General features: G+C 39.3%; 1 long non-coding RNA gene across 1 annotated transcript in view; it reads left to right on the forward strand.

Annotated features, from left to right (window-relative positions):
* Positions 1 to 4,230: 4,230 nt before the first annotated feature.
* The window catches only part of LOC117879301, a 456,423-nt gene continuing 440,554 nt past the window's right edge, over positions 4,231 to 20,099 (forward strand). The window contains exons 1-2 of the long non-coding RNA XR_004646226.1: positions 4,231 to 4,333; positions 4,504 to 4,612. This is a non-coding gene — a long non-coding RNA (uncharacterized LOC117879301). The remainder of the gene's footprint in view (positions 4,334 to 4,503; positions 4,613 to 20,099) is intronic.

Here is a 20,099-nt window from a genome sequence, read left to right on the forward strand (position 1 = left end):
ATGAGAATAATACCTGGCCCCATACCAATGAAGAAAATCTAGTTGTGTCATTCTTTTGCATAATGTATGCTGCTAAAATCACAAATGTGCTTTTTTATGTAAATGTGCTATTTTTTCTTATTGGTACAAATCTGTAGTAGGTCCTGATTCTACAGTCCTCTTTCAGTCACTGACTTTATTAGGAGTTTTGTCTGCATGAAGGACATCAGCTTTATAATCAGATCCCATGTGCACAATGTAGAATCATTAAAAGTTAGAGATGGTGAAGACCTATTGGATCACAAAGCCCATCTCTTTGCAAATGCAAGATTGTTTGGGAGATATTCGTCACAAAAAGTATTGGGCCCAGGAATGAAGTTATTTGTAAAAGGAAAGATAAGTGCACACACAGATCTATCTGTAAAGGTAAAATAAGCTGCTATTTTGCATCCTGCATGTTATTTTGCAGCTCCCCCAGTTCTTTCTCGCATGCATCAACTTCATACCCACTATTTATAAAATGTCCAACCTCAGCCATCCTTTTCAAAGGTGCACACAGCAAAAGAAAATGAGTCAGAGTAAGTCCAAAAATAAGTGCTTTTGGCAAATTAGAGTAGTGAATTTGTAATCTCATTTATAAAGGTATGGGTGCACAAATCACCCTTACTACAACAGGAGCAAAGTGTGAGGTATCTTAGGTGTGTATAGGTGATATGGGTTCCTTGAGGGTGATTTTATTTTATTTTTGAGACAGGTGACATGATATGGCAAGCACTATAATTTGGGGCTATTTTTTTTTCTTGTGTACTTTTTTTTTTTAAATAGATCTCTTCTGATTTTGAAATTCCTTCCTCATACCTTTCTCACTTGCTTCAGCTTTCAGAGACTGTTTCCCAAGGATTTTCATACATTCCCTCCCCTCTCACCTTTTTGATACTTTCTAATTGTGAATTCATCCAGGCTTTTACTAACATAGTAAATCACAGTGTAATGATCTTGGGGCAGAATAGTTGCTGCATTTCCCTGCAGCAGAGGCTGCATTTCAGTGGTGGGTAGAAGTAAGACCTAAAAATGCTAACCTGCCCCAAACGCTGAACTTGTGAAGGGTGCTATATAGCAATATATTATTAACTGTACAACTCATGCTCTCACAAAGAGACTTTAAATGAAACCAAGAAAAAACAGAATAAGTTGGGAAATAAGCCATATTAAACCATCTGATGTTAAAGAAATAGTATTTATTTCAGATGAATGCATGTCTGTTATGGTATAACAATTCATCATTAAATAGTCTACAATATTTACCCTTGTATATTACATTAAACATATCTGCAATTTTATTAGTTTCATATTTATTTATAATTGACTACAGTACTTGCAAGTGACCCACTAAAAGTAAAAAACATGCATATGATTTTTTTCTACTCCTTTATTAGTTTTGGGCAACCTATCCAAATAAAAATATATTTGTTTAGTATGCATAATTTTTAGTTGCCCCTATTTCATTGCAGGAAAAAAAAATGAGATTTTCTCTGTGTTGTTTTCCCCCTCAAACAGTAAGTCTGCATAGTTCAGATAAGAGTCAAATTAAGGTGTAAAGAAACTGCATATACTACATAATTAAAAGTTTGATCGGAACTACGTGCAAAAGTTGCCTTTGTCTATTCCAAAAGATTACAGGGTCCGACGTTCAGCTGCTGTCAGTTATCATAGCTCCATTGACTGCAGCTGAACTGGGAAATTTTTCACCAGCTGAGGATCTGCCCTATATCGTTCACAAGGCTGCCACTCCTACCCTGCATGGATGTGTTTGTGTTAAGTGACTGCACATTGACTGTACTGGGAATTTGGGAATGAAGGAGTGTGCCTTAAATTGATGCCTTATTGTGAAATTGAGAAGTCCAGCTCCCATCTGCCTGAGTACCGCTGTGAGACTGCTGCTGACAAACTGTCCACATGTTAAGTAAAGGAGTCCCGTCTATTTTAGATGCTATGTTAGCCCGCAATGGTTCACTCTTTCTTACAGCTAGGATAGGTTCCCACTGTTTTGAAAACTGAGCAGCATTTAATTGTATGCATGCTTGTCGCAGGTGCCATGAGTAAATGGTTCAACTGGCAAACCCCTTCCTGCGGAATGAGAATCGGATTCCTTTTGGCCGAAGCTCCTCTAGCTGGCTTATGTATTTATATTGTATTAAGCGTGTGTTTGGGGGTGAACCTAGTCCATGTCTCTTTGCCGAACGAGGTATTTTTAGGTGTTTGTAGCAGGTGACCCCAAGCAGGAACGGAACAGAGAAGTGGTGGGAAATGTGTGATAAAATGAAACCAGCTTTAATCAAACATCCCGTATAGCAATTGCTTTAAAAAATTCAATAGGCGGTAGCTGACTCACTCAATAAAATTGCATTTTAAATACAGATTACTTTTATTTTACATTCGTCTTTTTCTTTGTTACCGTCTTTAATCAACTATTTAGGAAGGTCAATTGTCTATCCTTTTAAAACGTTTTTTAAGTGCAGGATATTTCCCTGCCCTGAAGAACGGACCAGCATTTCCCAATACTTCTGGGAAACATGTAATTGAAATGTTGCTGAAAGGCCCTGGCCGTCCTCTTTTGAAAATGCTTCAGAATTAAAGGGGAAAAAAAAAAAACAATTTCCCTACCCGCTGGATTTATTATTAAAAGTGGAATTGGAAGCCTTCTGGCAATCACCCCCGAATATTGCTTTAGTGAAGGGAGGACTTTCAGACTCCACTCAGTGCTGGGAGATACTTTGAGGGCCAAGTAAAAGCCCCCCCCCCCCGGGAGCAGCGCTCTGCTGCTGCCGCCGCTCAGATGCCACAGCATTAGGCGGGGAAGAAAAGAGATGAGTTTGGAGCTGATGTACACGCCGGAGCAGCAGTAAAAAGAGATAAGATATCGACACGCTCAGCTGCCTCTTGTTAAAAGCTTCCTGCGGGCTGGCAGAATGAAATCTTTATTTAAAATACACAAACTACCGTCAGGGGAGGAATGGCAAACACTAAAAGGGCCAAATGCTTTGCTTAACCCACCAGTGTAAGCAAAGGAGGAGGAGAAGCGAGCAGATTGGCTTTGGGGTGAGGAGGGGGGGACCCTGCCTAGAACACAGCCCCAGTAGGGACCCACTGGTGCGCTGTATCCACTCCGCTCGGAAGAGAGAGACTTTCTTTGATGATGATGATGATAGCTGCTTGGGAGGGAAAGGGGCTTTATTAATAGCAGGGGCACAATCTGTGCTTACACTTCGGCGTGAGTGGTAGGCAAAGGTGCCTAACCGCCGTGTCCACAGCGGCGATCTCCTAAGTGGTGGTATTATTATCTGCTCATTGCTAGCCGCTGCCTTGTGAAGGTGCATTATTTTGATGCATTATTAATTGTTTTCCCATGGAGAGCAAAGGGGGGGAGAAAGGGAGAGGTTTATTATTAATTATTATTATTATTAGCAGGAAGATCGGCTGCTCCTTTTGCACGAGTGCAACGGGAAGGAGGGAGGGCCGGGAAAGCAGGCGGCGGCAGCAGCTCGCCCTTCGCCCGCACGCCGTGGGGTGTGCACCGGGAGCAGCCCGCACGACAAGCCCCCCCCCCCCCCCCCAAAATCGCCCGGTAGAAAGTTCAGCGGGTCAAGGTGCTTGTCCCCTCCCCCCGTGACCCCGAGCGGGGAGCGCTCCTCTCTCTCTGCCCCCCGCACCCAGGGCGGAGGCTGCCCAGGAACAACCCCTGGCGCTGCTCCCCCACCGGCCGGCCGGCCGGCAGCGCAGTGAGCGGGGGGTGCGCGCTGCAGCCCGTGAGCAGGGCAGCCGGGCTCACCTCGCGGGTGGGGCGAGGCGCGGCGCCAGCAACTGCATCCTCCCAAAGGGGGGGTGCTCTCCGCAAGGCACCACCCCGGCTACGGGCAGGGAGAGGGCAAGTAAAGTTGCAGCGGTATCAGCGGCAGCGCCCCCGCCCCGGTGGGCATTGGCCGGAGCCGGGGAGAGCGCCGTGCATGGCCGCGGCCAGCCATCAAGTGGCTCGTTAAGGAAATGCAGGTGAGCGCGTGTGGGGCTGGGGCTGCCGCTGGTGGGGATGCGCCTGTGTGTGTGTGTGTGTGTGTGTGTATGTGTGTATGTGTGCGCGCGCGCTGGAGGGAGATGCTGCCTCTGCCGCTGCCTCGCACACAGCCGGCAGCAGGAGCGGGCGGGTGTGTGTCACTTTGACAGCACCATTGACTCCTCTCGTGCTCTCGCTGCCTCTTCCCGCTGTTGCCACCAAGGAGCGTCTCACTTTCACCCCCCTCCCCTCCAACCCCCCATCCCCCCAGTCTCTCTCTGCTAGCCTCGGCGGAGAGAGTTGCAGGTATTTCTCTTCTCCCCCCCCCCCCCCAACAATTTTCAAGGCACGCTTGAGCCTGGGTTTTATGTATGCGCTACAGCGCCGTGGTGCAAACCTCTCTCCTGAAAAGAATAACCCGTCAGCCCACCAAAACAAACCTGCTTGATGTGGCATGTGCTTCTCTTCCCTTGCAGTTCGCTCTGGGCCCGTGTGGAATAGAGACACTGTTCTTCATCTGACTGGCAGGAGAGGAAAGCGAAGACTCCTTGAGGTTTTCCAAAGAGGTCCGGGCTGGCTGCTTTAGTGAGTAAATCCTTGTTTGTATAGGGTTTGTGTGTGCGGGGGGTGGGGGGGCATCTTTTCATTTTACAATGTGTCTGTTTCTGTTCTGCTAACCAGCTCTGGTCAGGTCAAAGAGGAAACTTTGACTGTTGTAACTTAAACTGTTCCCGATGGAAAGAGTGGTTTGCTGAGCTTATAACAACAACAAAACAAACAAAAAAAATTCTAAGAAAGAAAAGAAAATTGAAGGTGAGCACTTGTATTAGAGGAGTTATGGGTTCGAATAGTGTTGGTTGTGTATATTACCCCGAGTTTAGGTACATGTATGTCTATATAAAATATAAACAAAGAGATGCTTCTAGTAGGGATGGAGAGGTTTTGAACGGAAAGGTGACTCTAGGTGTCAGATCATCCTCCTATAAAATAACATGTGGTGTAGTTACTAAGGATGCTTTTGGTTGCCATTAATTGGCGTTTTTAAAAACATTATTTTTAGTCCAAATCTCCAACGTTGTTGGAATTTTAGTACATTTTTTTTCTGATGGGGATGGCAGCTCTAGGAAACACTGTTTTGATTTTCCAGCTCTACTTAAAGTATTGGGGGCATTTCTTGGATTTGTGAAAAAGATTTTTTGGGGGGGAGTGGCGGGGGATAGGGTAAACTCAATTTGGAAGGGGAGAATACCATTGTGCTTTGTTGGTTGAGTTGTGCTACTGATAGAAGAATGTACAAAGCTCTGTCAGAGATATGGCAGGAAGTGGCAGGTTTAAGGTGTCTTTAACATTGAATGTCTTTGCATAAAAAAACTTTTGCAAGAATTATTCCCCTTGGGATAGGCATACCCATAATCAGCATTTGCTGCATTTCTGTGTGCATGCTCTCTCTCTCTCTCTCTCTCTCTCTCTCTCTCTGTATGTGTATATATAAAAGCTTACTACTATTTTTTTTTTATTTTACTGGTATTACTAATATCAGTAGTTGAGGGTTAACTGCTTCCTAAGCTGGGAAGGGGGGGGGGGAGAAGAATGATGAATATGGGCAATGAAAACCTATTAGCTGGTGTTTTATAATATCTAAATAAAACCTTTGTGTCATATCAGTAGAAATACAGTTGACTCAGTTTGTATTGAATGTACTAGAAGGAATCAATAACATTTCAGCATTTTTTCATTATTATTGCCAAATGGACTTTGATTTGAATTCTTCTTGTATTGTTATGCATAGAGTAGGCACAGTATGGATTCCAATTTGGATACAACTTACCTGTTTCCTGACAAATTACATTCCACACTGCACAGTATAAATTAAAAATACAGTATACTTGGTGTAGTGTAAATAGAACCATCAAAAGTTAATCTCCTGCAGATATTGCTTTCAGTTTTCTGATTCTCAGAATGCATTCATGTAATTTTCAAAGTTACAAGAAACTAACCAACTTACATTTGAACATTCATTTTTGATACATAGCACAGGATGATTCTATAGTATATCTTAATGTGAAAATTTCTCCTAAATGTCAGTGCCAGCTAATGGTTACTTTCAAAAGTGAAAGTTATTGTAAAATCAAATGTTTTTATCTTTACAGTTATCAAACTAGAATATACTATAACAACAAGGCCAATTAGACAAGATTGATTTAAGACATTAACATAAAAGCAGTCTGTAATACCTAACATGTACAGTAGTAGAATAAAATTCACATTTGCCTCCAGCTGCACATAAATTCAAAGTAAGGAATAATACAAAGCATAGGCTACAAGTTCACAAGATAGTTAACGGTTGGTGACTTAGTACTGCATCACAATATTCTTTGTGTGTTTGGGAGCATTTATGGCAGCAAAATGTTGTTTTATGAACTTCTGGACTTGAAATAATAAAAATGATAGTATGTATCTGATGGCATAGTAAGGCATTCTGTGTAATTGCTTCATGAACATAAATTTAACATTCAAAATTACTTTTCTAATAATGGGTAACATTTTGACACTGTTCATTGCTGGGATATTCTCTGTGTGGAAAACATTAAAAGAATGTATCTAGCTAATTTGCATGATGCATTTTGAAACTATGTGGATAGAAGTTTATTAGTTTAGACTCATTGGTGTGGTAAGTGATCCCCAGATATGCAACATGTGATACTGAATGTATAATATATGGTCTGTCTTTTCCCCAAAAGTATTTTAATATATTTCCCAAGTATTTAATCACATATGCAATTGGGATTGGGTTAAATGACAGCATACTTATGACTTCAATAATTTGGAACATACTTTTTGCTCAATTTTTGGCATATAAAAACATACAAATCTAGAATTTCTGATGGGAATACTTAACTGTCTCAATGAAAAGTGGCTTGACACACATTTCACACTTGCTATAATTATAACTTAATATAATGGAAAATGACCTGAGTCAAAGCCCCTGCAATTAAAACTTATATGCGTTATGTCTGATTGTGTGTGTGTGTGAATGTATCTTGATCATGTCAAATTAGGGCAGGCTAGTTCAAAGGAAACAAAGGAGATTTCAAAAATCTCTGTTGCCTTCAATGCTACAGAAATAGTTACATCTTAAAGTTGATAGCATAAAGTTGCTGCTGTCAGCGGTAATGCATTTTACTATGCAATTGTTCTTGTTATTCAGATCAGATAATGGCCTGGTGAAATATATAAGCAGTCTGCTGGGAATGAATGATTAATTCCTCTAACGTGTGCTTACTGTAGGAATTCTTACTAATAAAGTACTGTGTACCTGTATTTGCTTACAGTTACAGTTGGTGAAAGCAAATATTCTCTGTTTCATTGCTATTATCATGTAGTGTACAAGTCTGCTGTATAAGTGTGAATATCATTTAACACAGTAATTTGACTTCATTCATAAAACTACTTAAGGACAATTATGACATGCACTATTCATTTTTGTTGCATTTGGCTTTATTGAATAAACTGACAGTAAACAGACTGGTGCTTGACTGCAAAAACATAATAAGAGATCTCAGTTATACTTGAAAGTAGCTGGCATAATAAACATAAAATTAAACAATACCCAGCTGTTTTTTCTGTTTGTTTTATGTGTCTTTGTTTATTTTATTTAATCATTTTGCCAGTCCTAACTTATGAATATACTTGTTTGCTATACAAGTTCAAAGTACTATAATAAGTTGGAAAAACTAAGACTGCATTGGCTGAAACAGAGAGCAGACCAGGTTAGGATTTTAGGTATAACTACTGAAGATGGTTACTAGTACTATATTTATAGTGAAAACAGGTTAGCAGATGAAATTCTTGTGCTTAGTGTATGCTTAGTTGGTTTAGTCCCATTTTGGGTACTTTGAAAACAACAAAATAACTTACTTTTGCAAATATACTCAGCAAAAATATAAAATTCACAATCACATTTATGTAGCTGGTCCATAATTCAGGGCTTGATTCTAATCCCTTTTGTCATGTTGAGTAGGACCTTACTTATCAAATAGTACCACTGATTTCAGTGCAACTACTCATGGAGTAAGAAACCGCTTGATGAGAGTAAAGTTAGCAAAAATCTGGCTTTCAAAGAGCAACTAATGACTCATAGAAAAACATTACATGGAAAAATATTTTCTGTATTCTTTTCACAATCACTGTTTTAAGGACATTCAGATGAAAACAAGATCTTCGTTTCTTAAAAGTTTATTTTTGCTTTATTTTACTTTTCACCCAGAGGTCTGATGCTACAGGTGTGTCTCTGCCAAAAACTGCTCAGAAGTCAACAGAATTTTGCCAGAGTAATAACAGCAGGATTAGGATAATAGAGTCAAAGGTTATTGACATCTGTGGCATTAAACAAGGAATAAATCTTGTCCATAATCTTTTGGACATCATAATTAATTGCTGTAGAAAACACTGTAATGTCACATATATGGCTTTTACAATCAAGTAGGAAATAAGCACCAGGAATTCTTAAACAAAAGATTCATTTTCATGTTAATGCCCTTAATTACAAAGACTAAGAGAAGAGAAACAGACACTCACAAAAATTGTACATAAACAGGCATATAAAGAGAGGCTTGCAAAGTTTTTTGGTGTTGTCACATGCTTTCTAAGCATCAGTAGATCTGCTCTGCTTGACCTCAGTGGCTTCACAACTACATTTTAATGTAAAAAAACTAAGAGGAAGGTTAGTGATAACTGAGAATATTAGTGGGGTTTTTACTTTTACTGTCAACAAGCCAAATCTGAACGATGTATCTATTTTCATATGCTATCAGTAGCTGCAGAAGAGGTTTTATACGTATAGAATATCATAGATGTAGAACATATCCTATTAAGTGAATGCTGTTATACGTACTGTATAGATTTTATGCTATATATTTCTGTACTGCCAAATTGTTTTCTTGCCTATAAAGGCTGGATCCTACTGTCCATATTTAGATTTAAATTTCACTTGACTTCAATGGGAGTTTTAAATGAATAAGGACTGCAATTTCTGACCCATAAAACCAACTTTTCAATGTTTTTGTCAAAGCTAAATGTTAAATTTATAAAAATGTATTATTTACAGACACTTTGCTAATTTGTTATTCAACATATAATACAGCCTGAGTGCATATGTGTCCTGATGACCAAAATGGATTATTTAAAGTCATTTAAAAGCTTGTTACTCTGTATGTACTATATATACACTTGCAGTGGGCTGAAATTTAAAATTAAGGTTTTAAAAATGTATTTTGCAAAAGATTTATTGATTTGCACATCTACAATATGAGCAAGACTCAGAGTAGTTTGCTGATTTTTCATAAGGAAGATATGTGGAATGTGTTCTATCTGCGTGCAGCATGAGCTTATATATAACTATATAAAAGTTATATAGTTAAAAGAAAAATATAGATTGCGGATCCAGTTGCTTGATGTCTGTCTGTCTGTGCTGGGGCTGGGAAAAATCCTCTGCATGGTAGTAAGTCCAGACCCTACTTCTTATCCTGAATGTGAAAAAGAATTGACTCTGACTACGAGATGGCTTAGAGAGGGCTCTGAAAGCAGGGCAAGGTGCATGCTTCTCCTGCATGAGGTGCCTTCTGCACTAGTCCCAGATCTGGGTAATAAGAGCAGAGAACATGTATATGGGGCCTGTCAAGAAATACTTCATCAGTGTTACTGCTGTTTGTTTATTTGGAGATTGCTTGCCCATAATTAGTTTCATTTATTCCCAGTGTTGGAATGTTAAATTTTTAATTATACCATCTAACCTGAAATAAAAATGGAGATGAGATTTTGTGTGTGTGTGTGTGTGTGTGTGTGTGTGTGGGAGAGAGAGAGAGAGAGAGAGAAATCTCAGTTCAACAAGACTAGTTGAACTGGACTGCCTAGTCTGTAGCCACAGAGGACTCCAGATTAAAGGGGTATTTGTGCCCATCAATGGTTTTAATGACTAAGACACACACAAACAATTTTAGAGCCCCTTGTGAAGCCTTCAGATTGGTGAACTTTTATGGGTCACAAAACAATTGGTATCTGCTCTAATCAAGATTTCCTGGTGGCAGCTGATTGGAAATACTGCATATACCAACCAGTTCTTTGGGAGCTGTAATACCTTCAGATCACTGCAGCATCAGTAACTGCAGAAGAACAATTACATCTGGTCCAGTCTGGAAGTGAAGTGACTATTGGTTTCTTAAACGGTTGTTTAACAGCCACTGTGGGAATGTGACAGGACGAGTTACTTTGTCTGGACCTTGATGTATTCTGTCTCCTCCACTCTTAACATGCCCCTTTCCCTGCTGTTAAAGTTTGAGCAGTGGGATGAGCAAGCCCTGCACGATGCACAGTACAATGTGTGGAATACCTGTCCCACAGCGTAACCTGTTTGCTCACCACTACAGGAGTGGCCTGCTTCTGTAGTTACAGAAGGAGCAGTCCTACACAGCTCAGTTGGATCAGGTACTTTGTATTAATTGGAGGCATGAGACCCATGCAAAAATCCCTTCATACACCTGCAGGGTGGTGCTCTGTGCATTTGGGGATCATGGTGGGGGGATAGCTGCTCTATGTGGTACCATTCTATTGGAAAACCACAGGAAAATTCCTGTAGGAGGGACTTTTGACACTGTCCTACAAGATTCTTCTCTGTACTTAAAGGAAGAGGATAAGGTGCAGGGACAGGCAAGAAGTCATTGGCAAAATAGCTTCTCCCGGAAAGGGTACAGGTGTCACGAGAAGAGCACAGATAGGCTAAGCATGTGTTGAGATGGCCTTCCTCTCTATATTGCAGCCCTGAGATTGCTGCCTTGCACTTTTAGCCCACACCATAGAACTACAAAGCTAAGCTCTCTCTGAGCCAGGGGCCCTGAAAGTGATAACGAATCTCAAGTAACCTTTTTGCAGCTATTAGACAAGGATAGTATAGCCCATTGATTTTATTTGCATAGAGTAAGGATGAGTATGATTTTAGTCTCCATGCAGCAGTAAAAATAGCAAATCAGGACCACAGAATTTCTTATTAGCTGGCTGACTACTTTGTAGACTGGAAGTAATACCAAGGGAAGCCATTAGAAATGCTACTAGGGAGCTTGGCATTTGAGTCCTGTGAAAATTGTCTGAGGGAAGGGCTAATAGACAAGAAATGGTTAAGGTAAAATTAGTAAAATATTATTTTATTATATTTTATAATATTATTATATTAGCCTCCTTTAAAAAAACCCACCCATATCAGTAACTATTTTTAATACACTTTTTGTTATTCGTCTGCATGCGTGTAACTGTGCATTTGTGGATGAATAATACAAGTGATTTTCAAGTACTGTACTACAAGTAAAATATTTGATTTGTGTGCATAATGCTCGTGCGGTCTGGTTCTCATATAAATATTTCTAATGAAAAGTCTCATTCAGTGACAATGGACAGGAATAGAGTATGTATGTAGTATAGAGACATGCTTCTAGCCTATGATAATGTAGTCACCTCTTCAGTTTTAAACAGAATGATTTTCCCAATCTCTCCTTTGTCCAGGAGTACCTGCACTTAGTAAATAAAGGTTCTAGCTTCTACTCTGTGTGGGGGTAACAAGGCCCAGAAAGCAGCACAATTGTCTTGGTCCCTATGTGTGGTGGGGCAAATTGTGGAATGGCCAGACAGAGGATTCTTCATCACTATCTTGCCATGGGCCAGTGTTCTGTGGTGGCTCTCTCTGCGGCACCTTGGATGGAAGGCTTGGGGATATAGCAAAAGTCTAAGCAATGATCCAATATGCGGAGAGAATATAACAAGTTGCAACCACTACTATAATCTGGAAGCTGCACTAGGAGCTTCAGAGTGTCAGCACCGTTGTACCATTATATTGCTTCAGTTTGGGAACAGAGCTACGCCCTTTCTGAAACTGAATGCAAAACCCATTTACTCAGGTTTTGAATTGGGAATGAGAATTAGGCCTATAGTTTGCAACATATATTAATTATGATGGATAATTAAGATGTAATTTGGATGTGGGGGTGGTAGTTGTTGATATTGTTGTCTTTTAATTTGTTGTTGCAAAGTGGAAGAGATTTCTAGGTGTTTTATTGTTTTGAGTACACATTGTAGAGGAACTCCTGGGAAGCATGCAACTGATCACATGAGCTGTGTTCCTTACTTGGACTCATTCTAATCAGATGATCAGAAAGCATATTTTTCTGTGAACTTTGCAATAAAAAATATTCTAGAATAAAATTGACCTGATTATTAGAAATGCTGAGCAGCTGTAACTCCCACTAAAGTCAACTATGCTTGGCTTCCCTGAAAATCAGGCAATGTGTTTTTACTACTTTCAAAACTCCTTTTACACTGGGCACACGTAGTGACCTGCTGATTTGTACTCTTTAGGGATGTTGCCATAAGGTGAGCTCTTTCTTGGGGAGGTGGTTAAACAACATCCAACTACACATATTAAGACTGAGACCCACCAAAATGATGCATTTTCCCCAAGGACTGCGGGTTTTCAGACCCTACTATGGGTCAGTGGCTGCCCCGTCCCAGAAACAGGATAATGAGAACAGGCAGCCAATCAGTGTTGCTGCACCTGCTGAGAGGCAGCTTCCTTTCTCAGCATGTAGATGAGATTTCTCCTTTTCTTCCCCCTTCCCCAGTCTAAACACAAAGGGATGGATAGCTACTGAAGTGTTCAGCCCTGTGCTCTCAGAGCATCTGGGAAGTAGATAATCTTCAACAGCTCTGCAGATCACCACCCCTCTCTGACACCTCATGTTCCCTTCCTTGCCTCCAGGCCTGTGGTGGAGAACCCCTGAAGCTGTGCTGCCTCCATGCCTGGGGTGTGTGTGTGAGCATTCACGCAGGTTTGAGGGATGGGGGTAGATATATTACTGCAGTTGTCTTGCCCCTACACCAGGGACAGGAGGTGAAGAAGAACTTCTAGAGCTGGAAAGCATCAGCAAGTCTGTTGGGGCTGGGGTGGGAAGATGTGGTGGTAAGGGGTGCAGGCTTAATTAAAATAAGCATTTGTGGGTTTTGGAAGCACCTATGTTATCAGGCAGCACTTTTTGTAAATTAATGTAAATTAAAAATCTAATTTTTAGTAACAAGTTTTTGCCAGATTTGAAAACTAAAAGAAAACAAATGAATAAGCTTGTTTATATGTGTAACCTGTTCAGTGCTATTTTTATTTTATTAATCATCACTATGTTCAGCAAAAGAAAGAATTCATGATGGTGACAGTCACATTATGATGTTCCTCATCTAGTTAAATAAGATTATAAAGTATGAAATAAAATTGTGCAACAAAAATAAAATAGATGCAGTCTATTCCCCTGTGTCTTTAAAAAGGAGATGGTAGAAGAGATGTCAGAGAGCAGAGAGAAAAGGTCAGAAAAAATGGCAAAGCCACTAGGAATGGCAAGGAGTCTTCTGAGAGGAAAGATGTTATTCATGTTCATGACATAGTGATTTACACCTGCCAATGTATGGCTACAGAATACTCTTTAATCACTGCATATCCATACCCCCACATTTATTAATTTGCCTTTTCACTCACGTATGTTCAGCACACATTCTTTCATCATGTTATACAAATTATACCTGTAGCTAGAGCAAAAACACCTGTTATACACTTTGGTCAACATTTGTACAATTATTTTGATTAACTGCCATTGTAAAGGCATCTTAGTAATCATAACACAATGTATAAATATTGAAGTAAGGGACAAGCCTTGTCTTCATATTCTGAAACAAATTTACTTGGTGGTTTTGTCTTTTACTTTAAACCACATACACAAAATGAAAGGGTAAATGGAATCCAAATAACCATTTACTAACTGCATATGTAACATGCAAGGTCTAGTGACATACACTACTCCTCCAGCAAAATTTTGGTGGTTTTGAAACAGAAAAATGAAGGTGACTAGAAAGCTTACAAACAATTTAAAGCGATGCTAGCCTAATCCTACATGTTACACTGATGGTTCTTTATTTTCTGTTTCTTAGGGTAAATCAACACTCGGGTAAATCAGCCCTGGTGGTTGGCACCTGAATCTGAATACTCAGATCAGCCTCCCCTGAATATGAGCATTCCCACAGCGAAGCCCTGTCCACATTACTATGTCCTCACTGTTTCTTAACTTGCCTGTGTGTGTTCAGGAAAACATCCCATGGTTTTGTGTGCTGAGTGGCTGTAGGATTCTTTCCCAGTCAACTCTGTCAATTGCTGGAGGATTTATCTGTCCTTTGGGGGAAATTGTGGGAAGGGCATTAGAAGACTATCAGCATTCGAGTGATCTTGCCTATGTCTTTGCTGCAAAGTGGGCAGTTTCCAGCCCAAGCTAAAGCACAGCTCCAGTTTTAGACTGTGCCCCCAACTATGCAGACAAGCATGGGTTCCAAGCACAAATAAGCATGTACTTGAGGGGTTTGTATGTGGATGATTGAGGGGAGACTGGGCAAAAACACATGAAGTAGCATGGGCTAAGATTACAACATGGAAATATTCTTAAAAAGGAAGGATGAAGGATCTAGGGAATATTATGCTATAATGATGCTGGGAAACAATAAAAATGTAAGAAAGCAGGATGAGGTGTTTTTTGTTGTTCTGCTATTGATATCTTGACCATTGTACAACAGTTAAAGATTACTGGCAGCAATATTTTGTTCTGAGGTCAGGGCTATTGATTTTAGAGTATAAACAGAGCTGGATGTAATAAATCTTAGTAATAATTCTATTTGGACAAAAAGAAAAGTGCAATAATTAAGTACAAAACAAGCTATATAAAGATATCTTTGAGATATCTAAAGGAGCATTTACTGAAGGCATCCGTATATTCTTGTAACATTTTTAGCGTTCTGCCTAGGATAAAGCATGGTGGGAACAGAGTGTTCCTTTTCCAACTGTATTGGATGATTCCTACAGATAGAGGTGTGTCTCGCTCGCTCGCTGCACATTTTTGGATGGGCAAGAGAAGAATTCCTATTTAGCGAGCCAAAGCCATTCATCAAACAGAAGATGAAATGATCTTCAAAATTTGTGAGACAAATCACAAGGATCAGAGCAATTTAATAAAGCAGAAAAGGTATCCAAGGAAACCTTAATATATATTTCATCTAATCTTATTATCAGACATGACCTCAGGTAACGTTTTGTCCCCCACAGGATAGGTAACCACAGCACCTGAAAACATTTACATTCTTTATGGTGCTTCACTGTGTATCTGCATTTTATTTGTTTGGAATTTAATAAACAAAACAAACAAAAAAGCAGAGAAGAGCTAGCTGAAGTTTTCTTAATTTACTATAACTTGAAATTGCTGAACCTAATAAATTACCATGGCAAAAAGTTAGACAGCAAGTTATATGTGGGTCAGAAGAAAATTGTAATCTAAATGGAGGGCAGGTCTACTTAAGGCATATTTATCATTCACTGTTTATTATTTTTTTTATGGTAATGCCTAGGGAAAAATTGAGAATGAGTTCCTATTGTGCTAGGCATGACACAAAGTCCCTCTCTCAAAAAGTGTACAATCTAAAAGGACAAGAAAGACAAAGAGTGGAGAAAGGAATATAACATAAAGCAGAATGAATAGAAAAATGGTTTGCAAATGTCAGTGGCACCACATTTTTTTTGTTTTATTTAAATCCCTTCATTGGGGTTATGAAAAGAGGGGATTAAGTTAGGAGGGTTGTATCAGCAGGGGAGGCAGAGGTTCACAATGTGTATTCTGTGTGGCTGAGTTACCTGCTTGTTTCCAGCTGCTAAATCACATTAACAGACATCCAAAAATACACTTTCTTCATATCACTTTTCCACGCAAGCAGCTGCTGTAATTGCCACAGGGGTGCTATGTGACCATGAATAGGAAGAGAGGTGTTAAATTGTGATCTGCACTATGAAAGGACTGAGAACCCTTCACCTATGTGCCATTAAACAAGAAATGTTATATTATTGTCTGTGGTTTTAGTTCTGTTGTTCTGGCAGCAACTCTTTTCATTCCTCCTTTTCTTCTGTGATATATTTCCTTCGTTGTTACACATGTGGGAACATCTGGTAATTGCAGTGTGTCGTCACGTCTGTTGAATTCACATGTTGAATTGTTAAGTGGTGGTGTTAAGGCATCGTGTGTGCTTCATTCTGCTCCTGCCATAGAGCTACATGCTAGCTTTGGGGGGCTTTTTACTGATGAAGTAAAGAAATATGTTTTAAAGTGACAATCCTGTGACATTGTATTAGGAAATCAGTTATGATCAATTCCATCAAACTACACAGTAATGTTTGCCTGATTAATATGGTGAATTGCCGTGCTGATTAATGTCCAGTGCCATATGTTGTTCGGTAAATAGTTTTATGCCATTCATGACTGTGGGCAAAATTGTACATTCACTTATTTTAGTGAATAAAAATTCCTCTTGAGGCAGGATGGTGTGTACCATTCTCCTTCTCCCGTCCCATCCCCAAGGTCCATGTCTGCCTCCACGTGCAGGCATCATCTCCACTATGTTCAAGACTCCATGGATGGCACTGTGTATTCTCAGGAATTTGTGGGATGTGGAAGATATTGTATTGGATGGAGACATGGCTGGCTGGAAAGCAGGGCTTTGGAGGGGAGCCCAGAGCTGGAGCGCGGAGCAGCTCCGGAGCACTGGAGCTGCAGGTTTTTGCCTGGAGCTGGAGTGGAGCCGGAGCACAGCTCCAAAGCCCTGCTGGAAAGAGATTTATATTTGCTTCCCTTCCTTCCTACTCCCCAAGTTTTCTAAGAAAAGAATGAGATGATAATTATCTGGCCTTGAGCTTTTGTTATCTTGTATGCTGCCCACGTTTGCAGTGGGGTACCTGTGCCAGGTGGTGTTCCTATTATCTAAAGACAAGGGACACTGGCAAGAGCTGGTGGCATTGGGTCTCAGTACAGATAATCTTGGCCTTGAGTAGATCCCAGAGGATCCATGGGGTTTGGAGGTGAGCCCAATTGAACATTGTGTGTGTGTGGGGGGAATAAGGAACAATGTGTCCTCTTTTCCATCAGATTTTTGAATTTTGACACTTTTGGTCCATCTCTATAGCTGGTTGAAAAGTGGAATGAGTTTTTCGTGATTTTTTTTTTTTGTGGAAAAATTCATCCTTTTGCTTATTTGTCTTAATGATGTTGTTGAAAATGTTCCACATTTATGTGAGGGCATGGTCACATAAATTTCCTTCTCTTGAGCCATCTCCCATAGGTTGTACCATGGGAAGGGTGATCAAGTCCAAGAATTGTGTATATGTGCTCTTTGCACTGCATGAGGGTTATTTCTCTATGGCTTTATTTAAAGTGAGCATGAATTTGTTTTTCTCTGCAGTCCCCACCCAGATACCCTTTTTATATGTTCCATTTCTCTGTCACAGTTCTGATCTAACATCTAAACAGGAAAAAGATAGAATGCCTGCATGACTTGCTTTTCATTGAGTAGAACCCAGAAGGAATGAGAATCTGTGAATATTGGAAACAGGGAGTTGAAACAGTTTTTTATAAGTATCTCCTGCTTGGTGTTCGAAATCTCTTCTCTTCAAGTGTGAAAGATATGTGTGCAGACATTAGTGAATTGAATGTTAATTGGATTATATTTCCCTCAGCCCCATAATGCATCTCTCTTCTTCCCCAAGGTCTTGTGCTTGCCTGCTGAGGAACTGTGATTTATTTTCAGTTATAAATGGGAAATCTAAACTGGTAGAAAGTGCCAGACTGGGCACTTATATGATGCAAACATGTCCACTAGGGACCAGCGTGGAACTGCTAAACTGCTTGTAACAAGAATCAGATTTTGTCTTTTGTCACTAAAGATTTTATAGGAGGATTAGTGGAAAGGAAAGGGATACAGAAATGTTTCCCACAATCAGTGATCACTTTTTTGTCCTTTAGAAACACAGGACAGAAAACTACTGGGACTCCGTATTAAAACTAAACTCTTTATTTGTATATTTACAATGAGTAAAAGCAGCATTAGTTTAGATGTAAGAACCATCTGTGGTATATGGTCTGAACTTGGAGCACAGACACAGAAAGTGGACCTCATTTTGGGGAAATTATTTAGAAACAACATCCCCTTGTCAGTAGAATCTGAGAATTGGTGTTAGAAAATCCAGAGGATTTCTGATAGGCATGTTCCAAATTGAAACCATCCTAACAATACAAAAGATAGCAAAAACTTATAACAGGCTTTAACCTAATCTTTGATTATTTTCAGCAGAATTATTGGCTAAAATATTATTTACATATATTCATCGAAAAAAGATGGACACATATGTTCATCAGAAAGATTGACACCTAGCAAACAAGTGAGAGTTTTTCCGCTGGATGTCAAGCAGTTAGACATCAAGGACAGAGATATTTAAAAAAATATCCCCTTGATACTAGAATTGTCCTTTCAGACTAGTCCTTAGAAACCGCAGGTAATAATATGGATATATTAAAATAATTTGGGTAGTACTAGTCTTACGAACTACACACATTGACAAATCAAGAGTCCACCCATCTCCTCAGTATCTTGAGATTTATTTTTTTAATGAATAAATCTGGAGTTTTTTGTTTTCTATTTGGCTTTTGAGCCTTTGGGGGTACATTCAGATCACATTTGCTAGCTTTTCTTCACAGCCATGAGGGCTGGAAACTTACCTATTATTAATGAAAGTTGAGATTATTACATAATCACTTACCTCCAGAAACTGGGGTTTGAAGAACACCAAAAATTGCAAGACTCATTACTATAACGAATAGAAGTTCTAAGATCTTGATTCAAAATGTGGTTAATTCCAGAGCTGGATTATGACCAGAGCAGCAAATTCTTAAGAACTCACAAAGAAATTGAGTTAGTATTCCCTTATCATTACTATATTTTTCTGCTAGTATTGAGGTTATAAGATTAATTCCTTTTACTCTTTATAGGCTAATGGAAGAGCCTATGCTGTTTCTGTACTTCACTGCACAATATCATGTTATGAGATTAACTAGTAAAAGTTAGAACCTAAAAGTTTACAGTGAGTATACACAATTTACAGAAACTCACAAAATGGTATACACGTTTATGGAACATTTATATCAGATACTGAATCTACCTAGAGTTTATAAGTGGATATACAAGTTTTAATAAACTGAACACACAAAATACATGTGAATTGTAAACAGAGGAACAGTGAACATTTTTATATTTACAATTTTGAATTATACCTTGAATATTTCTAATTATGATCAGTATTTTTATTTCTTGGACTTGTGTGAAAAGCTAATGGAAATTTTGTTTATCATTGCATTTTACATTAATTACTGAATAGTGATGTATAGAATTTTAATTATTTCAATGTGAAAATATCTGTTTTAACTACTATAAAAATATCATATTATATACCAAGCCCCAGTCCTGCAAAGACTTATGCACATGCTTACCTTTAAAGTTTAAAATTAAACACATGTTTAAGCCATCCTATAACTGATAGAAGTTATGTAGAAACTTTCCCCATGAGCAGGCTATTCCCAAACTGTCCACTTTGCACTTTGCTCTTGAGCATCTGTTCTGACCATTGTCAGAGACAGAATACTGGAATAGATAAGACTATTGCTCTGAAGTTTCCATATTCTTAAATAAGGCATTCCAGCTGAATAAAGCCATACATCAAAATAAATTATACTGTAGGTGTATTAGAACCTGGTACAGAGGGACAGGCATGTACATGATTTAAGTTTACCACGTGGAACTTAAGTGGGACTTAAGTGGTGCATACACTTGGCACTACCTTTTGTATGGGGCGAGTACCAACCATTGACTTCAACCATTTATGTCTGTCTTCCGTAAATGTTTCTAGAGAGAGTGAGACACTGTATATGTTTGTGGAAACCTTATATTACATTATTAAAATTTTGTTACATGTTATAATCAGGCCATTTTCAGAAACAGCATTATGGAACCAAAAAACTCATTGTGACATTGAGACAACACCCTTCTATTTAAAATAAAATTGTGGGGATAGTGGCCAAGTTCATTAGCATTTTCCCTCTTGACTGAGGCCAGATTCAGTGGCCTCAACTTA

Source organism: Trachemys scripta, chromosome 6 (genome assembly GCF_013100865.1).
Source record: "Trachemys scripta elegans isolate TJP31775 chromosome 6, CAS_Tse_1.0, whole genome shotgun sequence".
NCBI lineage: Eukaryota > Metazoa > Chordata > Testudines > Emydidae > Trachemys > Trachemys scripta.